The sequence below is a fragment of the Ruditapes philippinarum genome, unplaced genomic scaffold, assembly GCF_026571515.1.
Source record: "Ruditapes philippinarum isolate M1 unplaced genomic scaffold, ASM2657151v2 ctg848_1_1_1_1, whole genome shotgun sequence".
Taxonomy (NCBI): Eukaryota; Metazoa; Mollusca; class Bivalvia; order Venerida; family Veneridae; genus Ruditapes; species Ruditapes philippinarum.
The window spans coordinates 238,182-257,620 of record NW_026860662.1 but is presented as its reverse complement, the minus strand read 5'-3'; the positions used below and the strand labels follow the sequence as shown (position 1 = coordinate 257,620).

General features: G+C 32.0%; 1 protein-coding gene across 2 annotated transcripts in view; it reads right to left on the bottom strand.

Annotated features, from left to right (window-relative positions):
• The window catches only part of LOC132712941 (rho GTPase-activating protein 6-like), a 53,761-nt gene that overhangs the window by 15,810 nt on the left and 18,512 nt on the right, over window positions 1-19,439 (bottom strand). The gene's annotated exons all lie outside the window — the stretch shown is intronic.

Genomic DNA, 19,439 nt, shown 5'->3' with positions numbered 1-19,439 from the left:
TTATCATCTATAATCGTGATTCATAACTTTGATAAATGAATTTAAGATGGTTTGACAGTGTTTAAAAAAAACCTCTTAAATAAAAAATCATATTGCACAGGACTTATAAATTGTTATGTTATCAGTTATTGTATATTTTATATCATAAGCTTCTTTTGATCTGTGACGCAATGCCGACCGCTTTACTATTGTTATAATACAAGGACCATATTGTGTTTGTAGAAGATAAAAAAAATCTAAAACACTTCCTTTGTTGTTAAGAAAATGTTTATTTAGTATTATCTTTACACTAACACCGTTGACCCGGAAGGAGTGGTAACAGTGGACACCTTCTTAGTGAAGAGTTACCAAAAACTTGACAACTAGTGTTAACATTATCAGATGTAGACGGCGTGAGCCCGGGGGTCAGATTTTATAGACTTGACCACTTACCAGACATGATTTTAAAGCATTTGAAATTTAAAGGAATTTTATCATAATTAACATCGCTTACCATCATGTGAAGGTACAAACCTACTCTATTTATAAAATAATGACGGCCATTTTTCTTTCACCCATTAATGTCATTAAAATGAGAAATGTTAATAGCTTACAAATAGCGCTTGTCAGTTTTAAAAAAGAATAATTGTCTACATTGACATAATCTTTGTGATAAATAAATCAATCTAAATGTATCATTCATCTAGAAATTAAGACAAGTTAGTACTTATTTGTCAATGTTATTTACTATAAAAAGGACAAAATTTTATTAACAAAATCTGGCAAAGTGGAATATTTTATGGACAAGTTCTCAAAAAATAACATGCCGAGTTAAATAATGTATGTCAGTGATTTCGCTATAAATGTTCCCTGTAGCTGCTGTGACAGAGTGTTTTTGCATGCCAGTCCCGAGTATATAAGAAACATGATATAATAATTTTATAAAAACTGACTCTGAACTGAACGTCAAAGTGTATAGTTAACTGTATCATTTATATAATGTTATATGATCACATGTATTAATATGAAATTAAAAACGAACACTGACAAAAGTTTTAAATATCAGTAAGATTTATGTTTATTATATTTCACAATGGTGTTGAGAGGGGGGGGGGGGGCTCTTTAATAAGGAACCTCTGTTTTATTTCAAGTGTCTGTAAATCTAAAAACGACAATCAAACAATAAAAAGTGATTTAAAGATTTAAACTCTTTCACAATCACGCTGGGTAATGCAGCATTCTACCGTCACAACGTAATAATGGCATAATCAGGACACGTCAGTATATTAGTTAAATATATTAACTTACGTAAAATGTGAGGAAAATATCAAAATATGTGTTTTCTGTGAAGGAAACCCTTATATCTTATATCTCAACAGTCATACCTACATATGATACCATACTGACTGACGTACCACCAAACTCTGATTAAAGATATCTCTAAGTTTTTAATATTGTAAATGTTAGAATTCCGGGAGTTTTATATTTGTTAAGATATCTCTGAAGTTGTTAATAGAGTAAATGTTAGATTCCGGTGTGAACTGTTGGTGTGTTTTACATATTTTGTGCACTTCCTGACACCATTTCTACATTACGGCATAGCATTGAACTAATGTGAACAGTGGAAAAGTCAATGCGTTCTTTGATTTCTACATGGTATCATGCATATATTATAAACACATGTTTAATGCATTATAACTAAGAACAAAGATGCCATTCTGTGGTCTGTTAAAAAGCTACATATCGTTTGAATTGATGAGGAAAATATAGATTAGCCAAAAACAGGTAATGAGTCGGTGATTGCATTCCAAAGTATGTAACTTTGTTGCACCGGTCAACCCTCAGACGGTGCGTAATAATCCTCAACCATGATTTTGTGTTTGCACAAACATTTAGCGGTGTATTCTTTAAGGAAATTATTCCGGACGAACTCTCGTTGTGTCATAGTTATATCTCTTGATACACGCTATGTAACCTAACATAATATCGACAGACAGTGTAAACAAACATTCACTAATTTATCCAAAATGGATTAACGTAATATTATACCTTGATTTTGGTCAATGAACTTGGTTTAATGATGTTTTCCACTAGGAACAATTCAAGGTGCCATTCGGTGCAGCACCTAAAAGTTTACCTTACTATTTCACAGTGATACTATCTTAAAGGCAGATATGGTGTATATTGGTACAAGTTTGAACATTTTGATGGTATAGATGATAAGTTAGGGAAGTAATATAAACGATAAAATGATGACATGTTCAAGTACAAAATTCAGATAATAAGATATAATACAGTGTAAAAAACCCTGGTAACTGTATTACGCCATCATTTATATAGATAGTAACAAGTCAGTGGTTGTTTGAAATTGCAAACAAACTTATATACTTCATGTTTGTAGGTATCTAACTTTTTTCTACATTTACCATTTTTTCCGTTACAACAGTTTTAAATCAAACTTAGTTAGTGTTTTCATTTCAAATGTTCTCTATCATATTTGCTACCATTGGGTAGTCTCTAATTTAAGTTTCACTTATTAACGCATCAAATTATCCAGGTTTTTTAAAACATATTTCGTGTTCAAATGATTATATTTTTGTTTATTACATTCTATTCATTTTGTTCCTGGCCTTCTTTTCTCTTTCAGTTTCTTATTACACATTTAGTCATGTTACTTGATGACCCTATAATTTCATTTAAAATAACATTAACAATCTATCATAGCCATTTATAACACTGTAGAAATCAGCAAAGAAGATCTGTTAATATTAAATACAGTCTATCAAATTATAACACATTTACTAGTTTATCATTATAATCAGACTGTGTACCATATCACTACCAGTCATTATTTCAACCGTTTATATTCTGCTTAAACATTTTGACTAGTCGGCAATTACAGCAAATTTCAAAACATATGTTCGTATCAATAAAAAAATCAATTCACTTTCTATTATATCGAGTGCATCAATGTTACTTCAAAATGTTCGTAAATTCAATTAAAATAGTTGCAAGACCATAATTGCTTTTTAAATTTCTTTACTTAATTGTACAAAAAGTGTTAATATATATGTTGTGTTATTAAGGATTAAAGCTGATATGATTTAAAGTGAAGTAAATTACAGGATCTTCAGTATTTATAATTGACATGAGAATTACCCAGCATGGGGTCCGTCAACATTTATAATTCTATCCTGCATTATTGTTTATTTCATTATAATCGTATAATAATTTAAAATTGGGGCATTGAGAATCCATACTAATGACAAAATAATCCATAGGCGCGAACAAAGATTTACAAATATGATTTATATATATATATAGTATAATTTTGTGATCGCGCCAAATATTTGAGCTATTATAACCATCTGTACGCGCTTATTATGTGTAATTTTATAGATAGTGCCTATTTTGCATTCAAAGTTATTGAATAGTCTTAAACGGCTGGTTTCGATTTCAACAAAACCCACATATTTTCCAACTGAAGACACAAGGGGCAGATAAAGGTCTTGTGAAAGAATGTCGTATGGAGCTAATTGTGGTATACATGTATTTTGACATACAAAGTACCAAGACCGAAGAGAAAAGAACTTTGAGACATGGACACTATGAACGTGTGTAGGAAACTATAGGGAGTGTATTTCTAAACAAAAAGAGTGAAGAAAAAGACAAAAATTAAAGAAGTTAGATCAATTAAATAACAATACGTTGCTTAGGTTATTCTGGCTGATCGGCATTGTGTAAATACTTGAGTGGCTACAAAAACGGCAAAGACCATCTTACTAAGCATACTTGAAATAAGTAACGTCGCAATGAAAATAACATATTGTTTTATGCAGGAACACAATTTGTAACATTTGAAATAGTTATCTATACACAAGCAATCCAGCATTTAGAATAAAAGTAAAAGCTACCTTTGTTGATGGAATCATATGCATGATTTTTCCTAAGATATTTAAAACATCATCAAACAAAATCCATATAATATGTCCCGAAACCGTATCCAAATGAAATGCACAACACTAAAAGAGAGAAAGATAGGGCTACAGAAATCATGGAACTGTATACGAATAATACTTAGACGTAATGACGCGACACGTGCCTGCACGGGAAAATAACATATGTGAAGATTGTTCAGTATCACTTACATGTTTGTCTCCTCGTGTTCTATGATGCAAGATACAAGCGATAGTAATAAACAAGCACTCAACAACAATGATGATTAGCAACACAGGCAAACGATTGCAAAGTTAAGAAAGCTGGATTTGTGTCAAGAATTTCTGGCCCTATATCCAACCGGAAACCAGCTGACAACGATAGTTAGACTCAGTTGGACAAGACTTTAGCCTTATCCATTGTAATGGCGCGTGGTTATAGTGAAACAGACACACAGAACTAATTCTGGTAGTTGAAGAATCTGGTAATTGGAAATTTAGAAAGAATTATGAATTAATGATGTACTGTTGCCCTGACCGAATTTAAATGAATTTTCCAACACCATATGGTTTTCTACAAGATTCCAAAATCTTGTTATATCATGGCACTTGTTTCATACAAACATTGATATAGATTTGATAAAAGTCTAAAAATTCTTTCCCTTTCACAATCATCAATTACTACCAAGAAATTCGGTTAAGTAATTACAGGAATGACAACTGTTTCTAACTAAATAATAAGTTACGTTCATGTTCATGCGGACAGTTTGATATAGCAAAGTTTATACGATTATATCTAAACTTGTATCCATTACTGTGATACTATTGAAGATGTTTATTAAGAAGAAAATGAAAAGTGATAATGAGCTATTCTCGTGTCGTGTCAGTCCCCTATCATACCCCGTGGATACACAAAATCACTGCTTAATGTACTTAATACATGCGTTTCATTTCTTCCAGCAAACATCAATTTAAATGTACGTTCTTAACTGTTTACTTTTTCACAAATGTACCTTAACTGTTTACTTTTTCACAAATGTACCTTTCAAGGATCAAAGACAGGTTGATGTTTCTACTCTATCTTGATAAATAGACTTCCAGATACCGGTCAATATCAATTAAGATGACCAGTAGATACTGCGAGAAGTACATTGTCCACTAACGCATTTTATATCGATATGCACATTTTAATTTCTGTAGTAATGCAAGTCAATTAAATGCTATTAGTGGCGGCGGTCAGCGGGTAATCAAACGGCGCCATAAACTAAATCATTCTCGTGTAAATCACTTGAGGTCAAGCTAAAGTCAACTAATAACTGCTTTTTCTTAAATGAAAGAATGAAATGTTCATGAATAAATGTATCATGTTTACAATGATTTATTCAACCAATGCTTTAATAATTTATGTATTCATAACACCTGTGTAAAAAATCCATAAAATTTTATATATGCCGAAATTGTCCTATTTTAAAACGTTAAAGAGGATGAGAAATCTGATCGCGTGAAGATAGAGGCAAAAAATGTAACATTTTGCCACAACAATATTTACAAAATAAAATATTTTACAACGATTATAGCTGTTATCTGTATCTAGTATTAAAACCACGAGATCATTATGTACATTACAATATTGGTGATCTTTCATGTAAACATGCAATTCAAAGAAAGTTACACATATAAAAGAAGTCACTGTAAATACTAAAGTAATGAGAATTAAGTGCATTGTTTTATGTTTGTTTTTCTCTAGCAGCGGTTACTGTAAGCAATGATTTAACATCAAAACAAGCAGCAGGCACACTGCCAGCGTGTTCTCCACTAGACTGCCAAGTTACAAGTACACCTTTTCAACTTTAATATTTTATCTGATCTGGCTACATCAAACTTGTTATGGCTTTGAAATATTGGCAATGTCCTAACCTAATTTTTACGTGAACAGAAAGGACAAGAGAGGGACGATTTACTGCCAACATATCTCGACAATGTGTCATTCAGGCAGTGTCCCTGATAAGCCTACCAGGACAATGTGCTTGTCACTCAAAGGATCGTGCCATATGTAACCGCGATTAGACAGCAAACTTAGTTCCTGAATGACATCTCACCAGATATTATGACAGTTTAAATACAGTGTTCTTTAAATTGTATTTTTAAATTTGATTTTATCCTCATGTATCATACCCCTAAATTTAACTCTTACAAGATTACTACATCACTTCGGCGATGATCAAACAATGAAATACCAGTATTTTTGGAAGGGGCATACTTTGGTTACCAGAACTCATTGTTATAACGTCAGAATAACGTCTTAATTAAACGTCGAGATAACGTATGGTATAACGTCACGATAATTTCTGTAATTTTGATTTGTGATTAAAGTATTAGGAACTCGGTGAAGGGCATAATTTGTTGTCACCGGGTCTAATAAAGTACCAGTTATTACTGATAATTATAGACCTCGTGCTCTAACATATAAATGTTTGTTCACCTGAGCTTAGATGAGTGTTTCAATAAAATTGATAATTGGTGCTATAAAACCATCAGAAAATAGCTCGAGTGTAATAGGTAAACATTAGAACGACTTAAGAACTTTGAGAACTGGGTCATTTAAAGTACTTCAAAATATTGCTATACCACCAACATTAAGAAAATTAAAGTATTAGCGTAATTATCTGAAATTCCATTGGAAGTAACCATTTGTATTTATTAGATTTTTGCACGAAACTATTCCATACATAACCAACATAATGGTTACAAATTTTTATATTCCTCTAACAATATAAACAAATTATTTGATAACTGTAATCATGGGTGTATCTATAGTGATACTATTACATGGTTTTATCATGTTTTAAGTTCCGCATAACAATGACTGTGTCGTTATGTTGAGACACTACATTATATAACATAATAAAACATTTTATTTTATAATTTAGGTTATTTTTATATCTTATCTAAAACATTTGTCATTGTCAATTATTGTCAATCAGAATTATAATTGTCATTCTCTTGAAATCATATAACACATGTATATTACATATTCCATATAACTCAACAGCTGAAAAATGTCACTTTAAGTTATGCCATATTTTCAATTAACGGATCGGTAAAGTTGGTCTTAAGACAGAGTGATTGTGTTTGATATTGGAGAAGAAAGTTGTAAACCTGTCCAGTGGGTGTCGGAAGGTCTGAAACTGGACATTTCATGCTTCATATAAATACTGATGTGTACCGACCTAGTAACGGAGTTTATAGCTTCACGCGGTCGAAATGATCTGTTCCATGACACCAGGCGGAATGTTTATATTACTGTTTATACGTTTTGTACTGATTTAATGTATAACAGTGGTCATAAAATATGAGAAATAATATTGTAAAACGTATAATGATGTATTAGGACTAAGGTAATAATTGTTAGTGAAAAGTGCGCGATCATGTTATAAACGATGACATACATTAACGTCACTCACATAATTATCTCAGATCTGTGTATTACACGAACGTGTTCACGTAACGTAATATACGTTAGGAAACACGTAATGTAAAACATGCTTAACGTAAATACTAAATAGGTCAGTAAAAGTAATAACATTAGCTTATACTTTTTTATCAGACCGGATGACTTTTTTATGGGTTTTGTAAACACTCGTTATAAGTTACATCAAAGTTAAAGATGAAATATTTAGCTAATGTTTTGTTTAAAAATGTATCGAACAATTCATTAAGCGCAAAACCGTTTAATTATACCTATATTAATATGATACGTGTGGGCTAAATACAAACGTTAAAACAATACGACCAGCGAACTCAGAACGACTTTATCGTAGTTAATAGATATTAAGAGATCATCCGATAAGAGATAAATAAATCTGATATTCCATAGAGTACAGCGTGATCAGTTATCTGAATGAATCGTCAATTTAAATTTATCAATCATTTAAAACCTGAATGATACAACATCATAGTAACAAACTGGCATGTACTTCTACAGTAGCGCTTCAAGTCTCATCATATCTCGGTCGAGGCGAGACTTGTATAGTAGAGGCAGATCTTTTTACGTTGGAATGATGGTATCACACAAAATGAGTAACCTTATACAAAACAGTAGATAGTGCCCGATTGCCAAGCGTTTTGTTTGCCTTTGGACGCAAATACGATACGTGGTATATAACAAAAGGATTAGGAGTTAAACATGTACAAAGTATCACAACAATGTGTCTAATTGCATTGTCATTCTTTATACTATAGTAAAGCATCGAATTTCAGCCACATTGATCCAAATTGTTCAAATGACTGTGATTTATGACATTGTGTCACGATATGATGTTCACTTGACGGTTACAAGATCGAGTATAGGATGTTATAAAAGAGAAGAGTACATATCAGTAATTTAAGTTTCCACATTTTGATTATCTGCAGTTCCCATCAATATTTCATAAAGAAATAGTTTGTAAATTCAAAGTTTACATTGATTTAAATGTCGTTTATGTTTTGTCAAGGGTTCAGAAGTAGATTAACATAAATGTTTTATAAAATATTCTATATAATTTACCTAAGGTTACGATATTTTAACGTTTTCGCCATATGTTTACTTAAAGTGTAAATGTGTTTACTTATTCCGTAAGCTAACAGTCAAAATAGATTACGATACAGTTAGTGTAATAACAAATACTTCATACGATATCTAAACACTTTAAACTCCAATATAACATTATACAATATGTATACTTTGACGTTTAGATTCAACAAACTTAAGATTATACCTTGATTAAACAAATACATTCAACATAGCAAGAGGAATCTATCATTATTATAGTAAAAATTCAAAATATGTTTCGATTTATTTTTTTGACACCTCTTTGACTGATCAGTCTGATATATTGTTTCACCGTCACGTTCTTGAAATGGGAAATGAGTGTCACAATTTCATCCAACCCCAAAAAAGTGTCAGTTTTTGTACTGACAATGTTGACTTTGTACATAAACGAGAGTTCATGGACCTTCTTTGCTCTTTTGTCGTTTTATTCTTATAGTTTTCAATACAACTCGTCTTTGTTGTTTGACACGATGGGAAATTGAAGTTTACTATGGTCAATTCAATCAATTTAATGACAACAAACAGACAGTATCAACTTTCCATTTCATTACTTAAACAGTTGACGACACCGATATTATAATTACGACTGCATTTAGACCAGACCATCAATTGTGACTGGCTTCCGTAAGATACAGATCTGTGCAAGCGTTTGGTCAAATTTAATTAAGGGGCAGGTGGAACATTCGCAGTGAAGGAATATAAGTCGCCAATCACAATTTACTCTAAATAGATAACAATTTTCTACATTTTACTGCTTTTGTAAACATGTTGTGGTTGAACAGTTAGAAAAACGGACAAAGATAAGAATCAACGAACATGGCAGCTGCCGAATTTAGTTTACCATTCCGTGTATAGTTAAAACTGGACTTGAACAATAGTATAGAATTCTATTTGAAAGACTCTGACCCGATTTGTCAAAAAAGCTATTCATATTTGATCAATGTATCGTATCATTAACACGTCATACAGCTGGTTCGCTTTTTTCAGTTAAATATACCAATATATTCCTAATAAATGTAAATCTAAGTTTCACATTTAGATTATTAATAATACAAGAAAGTCATGAAACTTAAATAGTAAAGCCTTTCAATATGTTACATTTTCTGACGTAATTTACTCAAATGTTATTTTGTCAAACAATTGAAATAAAGAAACGAGTTGGATTCACATTAACACGCCCATACAAGAGACAAAAACATTGATGCATTCCATAACCACAAATAACCCTAACATTTCTAAAGCCTTTGTCTTATCGGTGCCCTTTACCCTAAAACAGACAACTGATAATAAACTGAATGTTTATCTTATATTAAAATCAAAGAAATTGTTACACTGGAACCTTTGTTAACGCTTTCAACAAAATTTAACACCCTGATGTGTTGCCGACAAGATAAAAATAATTCAAAACGCGTAAACGTTCCGTGATATGAGTAAATATAAAATACAAAACTGGAATTTGAAAGATGTCTGTGTCCCCGAATAGTGCATTTAGTTTAGACGATCATAATGCTTAGGCATTGTCTAAAGCTTGATATTTTTGTAATTTGTTTAATTTCTGTAGTTTCGTCTAAATACAACGTGTGTAATATCTACTATTCAAATATCAATCTAACCAAAAACATTAGAAACAAAGTATATAATTAAACTGTTTGATGTTTGAACGCGCGTGCAGTTGAAGTTTTTATAGTGAAAGGTATAATATATGCAGCACGTAGCAGGGTAATGCGCTTATCATGATTCTAAATGGCAAGTAAATGCACACAATTTGCATGTTGACATCACAAAGTGCTCCAATTAGACACAATTACAACTACTGGCACGAGATATGTTTACAGTGCATCAGGGACAACTTCATGGTGGTTTGTTAAATGAAAACAATAAAACGTCTGCTGTAAATTATCAGACAAACCGCCACCAGTCTAACGGTACAAACTTGACAGACGAAATGCTGAAAAATACTTTTCACAACGTAAGGCAGTCAGAATAAATCTTTTATATTTTGTTTAGGACAGAAAATTGACTGAATTTATTTTTGAATTGTTTTCTTTGTTTGACTTTCAGTCTCACAGACACTGTAACTTTCCAATTTTATTGGTAAAGAAAGACCTCAGGTTCCCCTTTGTCCAACAGCGGGCATAGCAGGATTGTGGTTTTTTAAATGAAACAATCCAAAGTACTTATCAGGATTCGAGCTCACAGCGATGAGGGACAAATGGGTTTAAGACACAGACTTGAACAACTCGACCACGGACGACCATTATTAGAATGGTAGAATAAGTAGGAATTTCGATACATGTAATGAAATATATAAAATGATAGAATTTCTCATGTACAAAACATGGATTAAGTTAACTATTTTATGACGTCACTATTTCAACGGGGACTAGAGTCAAAACAACCACAAAACTTCCGGTTGAATTTTGCAACAATAAACTGTAATTGATTATCCAAATTGTTGTCATTAAGAAATATTCTTAAGAAAGTAAAAAAAAAGTTTTATTCACATATCGCACATGGAGTTGGGACAATTATCTGGATCTACTATTACCTAGACCCGAATACACATAGTTAGAGGGTTGTTTACCTTCAGTGTGGGAAAGCTTTCTGCAATAACCTCTGGTGTAAAACGCTGAATGGTCTCTGTAAATGGGATGGCTCAGATTCACGAAATAAATGTTCGAAAATCTCGTTTAAAGCTTGAATAGAAGTTCAATGAATAATAAACAGTGATTTGAGAAACGACCCGCCCTATTCTCCCAACGTAGTAAAGCTGTTCAATAGTATACCTTGCACAGCAAGATTTTCATTGATGTTTCGAATTACAGCGTAAACTCAAACATGCAATTTACATCACAATCTATTTCTTCTTTGAGATAGTTCACCTTGCCATATGAATAACATTTCTCTGTGTGCAATAAATTTAATCTTCCTCAATTACGTCATAGTTCAAATCAGTAAGCCTAAAGTAAACGTTTACTTTCATGTAAAAACACTATCTTTAATGAAGAACAAGGTGCAGATGTTAGTTAAATCTCAAACGAAAATAGATGGTTTCCAGCACATGCAAGATCAAATATTTGAGCACAGAATAGATGTATTGTTTCCCATTAACGATGTTTTCATCTTGCTCGGATGTACGTGTATCTAGGGTTTCTTGAATGACTTGCAGTTTTAACTCGATAATGTATCTGATTAAACCGCTATCAAGAATTTGTTGAGGTCCAGCTCAAAACTGCATATAACAGATAGTGTTTCCCTAAAATCTAAACAATTGTAATTATTTAATATTTAATGTTGTAGTTAATGCAAACACTAGTAATATATAGTGATGTAAGTAAATTTTACTTCAGTTCTTCTAAACCAGCCGTTTTTTCGGTCGGAGCAGGTGGGAAATGCTAGCATTGCATTGATTTTGGCATACTTTACACAAGTGTAACAGGTGTTTTTGAAAATATGTGCAGGTTTGCCTTCATCAGTATGAGAATTAAAGAACACACCTAGAGACATGTCTAGTTTTATCAGTATAGCATTGACCTGATGCCATTAGCATGATAAGATAGAAGCTAGGTTCCAGGCAATTAGCATAGATCAACTTTCTACAAATCATGCAATAACAGACACACCTGTATAATTAATATATTTCATTCATGATATTCCACTGATGTTACAAACAATTTATGAGAAAAAAATTAAACAGCCGAGCAAGTAGAAAAATTGATTTAGAAGTTTTTAAATAGGAATTATATGATTTTTAGATAATGTAATTAATGCCGTTTCGACGTTAAGTTTTTCTATAAATAAAACTACAGCAATTACATTAATAATTATGTCAATTTGCAAAATCCTGAACAAAGAGTTCAACTGAGAAATTTCTAATAGATCGTGTCTGAATAAAGTTAATGTTTCAAAGTTGCGGATTTTGTTAGTGATAGACTGTCATCAACAACATTATAGGAGGTACAAAATGTATTGATGTCAGTGCTAACTTCTCCATACTAAAATGTATTTAAATCTAGGTGATAGTTATATCAACTGTACTAAACCAAGTCAACCTGACATACATTCCCCTACCTCTGCTCAACTCCCTATTTGACATAATAACATTAACATATCTGGGTCAATCAAACCTCTATCATTTCTTCTCACCGGCAGTTTTCTGTGTGAATTTAAACAGCAGGAGTATTATGATCCGTGTTTCAATGTGATCTTCATCTAGTCTCACAAATTATAACGTTATACTACGAAAAGAAAATTTCCATTCACTATAGTAAACAACTCATTTTAACATTAAAATGCAGATATTGAATTTCACGGTTTATAACGTTGAATTGAGGGATCCTGTTACCATCAAATGACTTTCATTTGAATTTCCCCCTTCATCTCTCAAAACTTCTCTACTATGATTACAGGCCATCCAGGTTACATGTCATATAATGTGTTTTTGTAAGGTATTACATTTTCCGCTCTACTGCAGTATTTGAAGATGGTGAAACCAGGTTTGATACAAGCTCATCTGCTTCTGACTCGGTAATGGTCATCCGGGTCGTCATGATTTCTACTCCCTTAAAGTATTAGAGCCACGCATGCTGAAATACATGTTGTATTTCCCCAGTATCAGAGCAAGTTATGCTAAAATACATGTTGTATTTCTCTTATATCAGCCAATTATGCTACTCCCTTAAAGTATTAGAGCAAGTCATGCTAAAATACATGTTGTATTTCCCCAATATCAGAGCAATTAATTATTTATGCTAAAATACATGATCTATTTCTCTTATATCAGCCCAATTATGCTAAAATACGAATGGTGTATTTTCCCCAATGTCAGAGTCGGGTATGCTAAACATGTTGCATTTCTCTAATATCAGAGCCAGATAGATTAAAATACATTTTGTATTTCTCTATTATCAGAGCCAATTATACTACAATACATTTTGTTTTTCTCTTATATCAGAACCAATTATGCTAAAATACGAATGGTGTATTTCCCCCATGTCAGAGTCGCGTATGCTAAAACATAGTGCATTTCTCTAATATCAGAGCGAGATAGGTTAAAATACATTTTGTATTTCTCTATTATCAGAGCCAATTATACTACAATACATTTTGTTTTTCTCTTATATCAAAACCAATAATGCTTAAATACATTTTGTATTTCTCTTACATCAGAAATGTACCTAAAATTGTAACAACGTTAACAATGTACGTAACAGATCGGCAAAATCAACAAGTATAAAGAAATATGAAATTTACTACAGCATCTGTTTGGCGATGTTTCTGCTCTAGATTCGGATCTCTCTAATTACATCAAATAAATAACAAATGAAATAAACACAGTTCAGCTAGACGACTGTCATTCCATTCTGAAATGTTTTACTAGCTACATTTTTACATCATTTTGTTGTTTGATTGTCATAGAAACAAAAACTACTAGTGATATTAAAATGGTAGAGAACATTCACATATGGTAGATGACTGGAATGTTTACATATTTGTGGTGAAGTGTTTGTTTTGGACCACATTTACTGCTATTGTGTTATAACTAAGCTATAAAAATGGCAAAGGCCTCCGGGTTTTTATCTTACTTTAATTATTGTAAAGCCATTATAGAAAGAAATAATAAATTCAATTTAACCGCATTAATGTGGATTTGTTTAGAGTAAACTATTGGCTAAAAGGGGTTGAAGTAAAAAAGGGGACATTGACCTTTAAATATATACAGTTAAATATAAACAAGACAAAGTAACGACGAAACTGTATTCTTTTGTGGTTACGTCCATTCGATTATATATTCTATCAGTAAAACAATAATATATAATATATTACATTCCGAAATAGGTGTTCTTGAAGAAAGGGTTTTGGATGATCAATATAGAAATTATCGAATACCAAATGGGCCTTATGATATAGAAGTATTTATGATTGTTAGAATGACCTTGAAATATCTGGTGTTAAAGTAAAATAACCGTTATTTTATGTAATAACTAAAACTGCTCAAAATATCATTTAACGTTATATGCGTGTACTGTTTCGCTCTCATTATGTCATCTTAATTGATTTATATACATAAAAACATTCAATAAAAAAAGTATAAATCTACATGGTGGTTTTTAATTAAACTGTTTAAAGCCACAAGCGATGTTACATATATATTATTTAACTTGATAAAGTAAATGGCTATAATTATTTGTTTCAGGCAATATATCTATAATTTGCTATTTGTATCCATCTTTTGACCAAAAAGAAAGCTAAAAAAATTATGTACATAAAAAGAAAAAAAGAAAAGAAATGCTCGTACGGTGTTAACTAGCATGTATTTTTGAACGAGACTGCTAAATAAAATAAATCCAATGTCAGAGTCGTATTATTTCAATTATCTAATTTGGCAATCTTTTCTACCTTCCTGATTACAGTGCGACAGTTAATGTAAGGTTAGGAACTTATTCCAATTTTGTTATTTTACTAGTAAATCAACTACCCATGGACACGCTGGAGTAATAATTCTAGTGGTTTTAAATGTCCTACTTTATATTAAAAATATTTTGATTTATTCACGTATATAAGTGTGTAGGTGCGTATATATCTTACTATCAAAGTACTATGTTTTATTGACTTGTAGGGTCATAACATTCCATGACACCTAAAAATAAGTTTTGTACGTGTCAGTTAAAAGACGAGCAGTGAAAGTGTTTTATAACTAAATATCAAGTAATAAAAAGGTTACAAATTCTTTTTCATGACCGTAAATATGCGAGTAAGCGTACAAAAACAAGTAAACTACAAAGGCTGCGGGTATGATATCACGTTGATATGTTTCTTTAAACTTTCCATAATGACACTGGGGAGCTGGAATCCGCGAAAACATTCAAATGATTTTTATCTTTGATACATAACTTACATTGTTTGAATTTAAATTTCATTTTAAACGTAGACAATAATATTTCATTGTTAAAACAAGAATTACAATACCCGGCGACAAAACTTCAGGTGGTGGGACTATATAAGACAAAAATTGGTATTTGTACAAGAAGAAAAGGGGACTGAAAGAAATCAAGCAGAAAGTATGTCTCCTCATTTATAACAGATCAATTCTGACCTGAAACCTGACATGAGAATCCCGCTGAGTCAGTTTGTAAACATAATAACAATATCCTGCCGAGGGTACATGTGAAGCAATACAAAAACACGAAAAGTTGAAAAAGCACATGTAGTTTTCTTGAATACTTTTAATTTTCTCACTGATAGGTTTGCTCCCTGGTGTCTGTCGCCTTACCAAAGCTCTGCCGGTGTTCGTATTTACACTGCAATATTTAATAACGGTGTTTGAATGGTGAGACTAACCTTCTTTCATTACCTAGCTGCCACATCTTGCAACCATTCTTTTCCATTAAAGCTTTCCTATCAACATGTCTTTTTTCAAGATTTAAACATGGATTTCCTGATAAAGTTTAGGTGTTGTTATAATGAATTCGGTCATAATAGTAATTCAATAATACTCTATCTGCCTTATTTTGTTGTAACCCCTAACGCTCATTACATCTGTTCGTGTAAAATACATTTGTGGTAGAAAAGCATTTAATACATAGCAGTGTGCAATTAATGCTGACGTTCAACCCAATGATTATTTTCGACGAACAAAATCGGGGTATAATAACGAACCGTGAAATTACTTCCTACAACTTTTTTCATTACATAAATTATTTATTCAAGATGGCGTCAATTTTAGAGCGGGAAATATGTTTCCCCGCCCCTAGCTATACATTAACCTATATAACAATGTTTTCGTAAATATGTCGCGTGAATAAATCTTGATCTGTATAGTCGTACATTTTTTACTTATATATCATGTCACTAACATTATGTTAATGGCGAATGACACTCGTTCATCATAGACGCTTGATTAATTTCCAATCATCTTACCTACAGCGACTTTCTCATAGTTAACATGTATACTCGGCGACATTAGCGATCATTATGATATACATTATAATATTAGTCGTGGGCTGTTATTGTTTTTCTGTGTAAAGAAATGACTTATAGTATAAGAATTTGACCAGGGCGAGTCACAGTTAAGTAATCTATGTCCGGTAGTTTTGTTTATTTCCGGATATGGAGGTTCTTCAATTCATCGCAATTGCAAAATACAATCATCTACAACATGTCATACAATGTTGTTTCTAGTATTTAACTGTGTGGTTTCTAGCAACACAGGTGTGTACATATCAATAACAATCGTTCTAAAAGTTAATCAAATCATGGTATCAAATGTCCAGTCTTGTTTTTTATATCTGAATTCATTTTCAATTTCCCCCAAATTTAGACTTTAAAAACGCATTCCACTGTTTTGTTGTCATATTAAATGACATGTTCCCGGAGTTCATCAGGTTTTGGAATTTGTTAAAAAACAAGCTTTATATTCGTTATAGTAATACTTTAAAATTTATATGTCAAGTGAAAGTCATCAATTCTAACTTAACATCAAAAAATGTCCATTAATGTTTACACTTAAGCCATTTTCAACATTAATATCAGCTTAAATTTTCACGCTGTTTGAACATTTACTACGACAAACGAGACTCTGAAATCCTGTATTTCTTTATAAAAAAATTAGGGAATTTCGTGCGGTCGTAATAAAAATGTGTCAATCTTTCATCAACAAACATTATTCCTAGAATAATCATGAAAACAACGTCATAATGGTTATTCAAAGAAAATACCATCAAACTTCCGGTATCATAACTCTGACATACATGCACGAAAAATTGATATCTATTATATTCTTAACGGTCCTGTCATAACAAAAATGAATAAATTAATTTTTACAATGCATTGTTCAAATGGCAATAACACATAAACTTGAATGCATTTTCGTCAAAAATATGTTTCAATTAAAAACAATTTGATAGAGTAAAGAAATGCAATTTTAATGTCATTTAATGCCAGAATTATTCCTTAAGCTTGCCGTCTCAGGAAATTCTTGTGGGATTATTTACAAAATATCTTCGATTTCAATGAAATTTGTCAACGCCAGCAATAAACTGTTCCTATTTAGATTACCCCATTTGACTGGATCACACTGTGTTATATTTACGATACTGACTGGATCACACTGTGTTATATTTACGATACTCAACAGAATCAACACTCTGTTCAATGGACTTTTACTGACAGGAAAAAGTCCCAGCGGAAGGTTTCAACAATACGATGACATTAGCCGGAATCGGAAACTAAATCATTGCACTTCTAATAGAACTATGACATAGCGTGACTATCGGCCAGACGATATTTGTACAGTTTGAATGTGGTGGAAGTAAAACACGTAAAGAATGACAGGAACGAAACCAATTTACCTAATTATGACAGATACATACAACAAATTGGTCTTAATTTCCCTGCTTAACCATAGATGTACGATAGTACAGTGAAAAATGTACATTTGTGTAAATTGTTTCTATTTAGAGGTTTCTTCCTAAAATATTTCAACAATAAAATACACTGTCAGATGCGAGATATTTCTTTCATAGAGGCAATTTGTTCATTAGCAAGCCTGACAGTGAAAAATCTTATATGTATTTGAAAAAAGTAAGATAAATTTATTTTGTAAATTCTTTCTCGATGTGTAATAGTTAGACAGTCGGATCGTCTCGTTTTGTAGGTAAAGAAACATTGAACCTTTCTTTAAAATCAGCAATTATTGCAATCAGTGTGATAATATGTTTCATTTAAATGAATTTAAGAAGGAAGCTGAGGACAAGGGTTGAGTGTCCCTATCTAAACTGTTTCCTACTGATTTATCTGCCCTCAAATCTCTACAACATAATTAACATTTGATAAAGTACTGTGAATGCTTGCCGAGTTTTGACACTTCAGTACTATATTCATGAATGACTTTAACAATAGAAAACACCTTAAGCAGCTTTCTACAGACGTAATGCCGTCAAGTGTTAAGTTGACTTTAAGCCTATTTAAACCCTGGCCTCGTTCTGGAGAGAACGAGCCGCGGCATATCTGTGATTTGTTTTACAAAAGAAAGTCGGTTTCAATATCAAAGTTAATATTGTACTTCTTGCTATTAGCCAAATCTGCAAAACACTTGTTCTACATCGTGAATAGGTCATTTTCGACAATGTGTATCGGCCTTTAAAATTCAACAATTTATATAAAACAGAGTCATTTTAATGAGTAAAGAAATTTCAAGAGAGATCGAAAGTTCTTTCTCAGTACTTAAATAACAAAGCTACTAGGCACACTTTAAATAGTGATGTTCCTTATAACAGTACAGTGCCGGGGGTATGTCGGAAGGATACATATCTGTATATCACAGAAACATGTTGTGAGGTTTCTGGCATCAGATCGTGGAGCTACAAACATTTTAGAATCACATGTTAGTTAGCACAGGCAAACCTGAAAAAAGGCATGTTCTCTTGACGGGCAATATAAGGACATTCGTTTGATGTTTGTTAGGTAGATTATACCATTATCCCCTAACACAAGGGTGTACACCTCCGTCAGGATAACACAAGGATTAGTTGTAATTTAAGTTTTATTTGTTCATGCTGAGACTGACAATTTATTTTACTTTATCTAAAGAAGGAGTGAAGTAAAACGCCTTTTATTTCACTACATACTTTATTTAACTAACAATAAATGCAATATATAATTATGATGTAGATGTTACGTCCAACTAAGATGCCACTCAATCACTACTATATATTATAAATGTTCGCCGTTGTATGAGTGGAGGACGTTTAGATGGTTGCATACAGACTTGAACTATAATAAGTAATAGGTCAATTTGCAGCTTACACTTGCAAACCTATCTGATTATGTTATCTTAAATGACCAGGATAAGAAGGATTTAAGCATTTAAACAGAGATCAAGGGTAACTTGAGCTAATCTACGGCAGCATTGTATAGCATGTATACTGTCATCA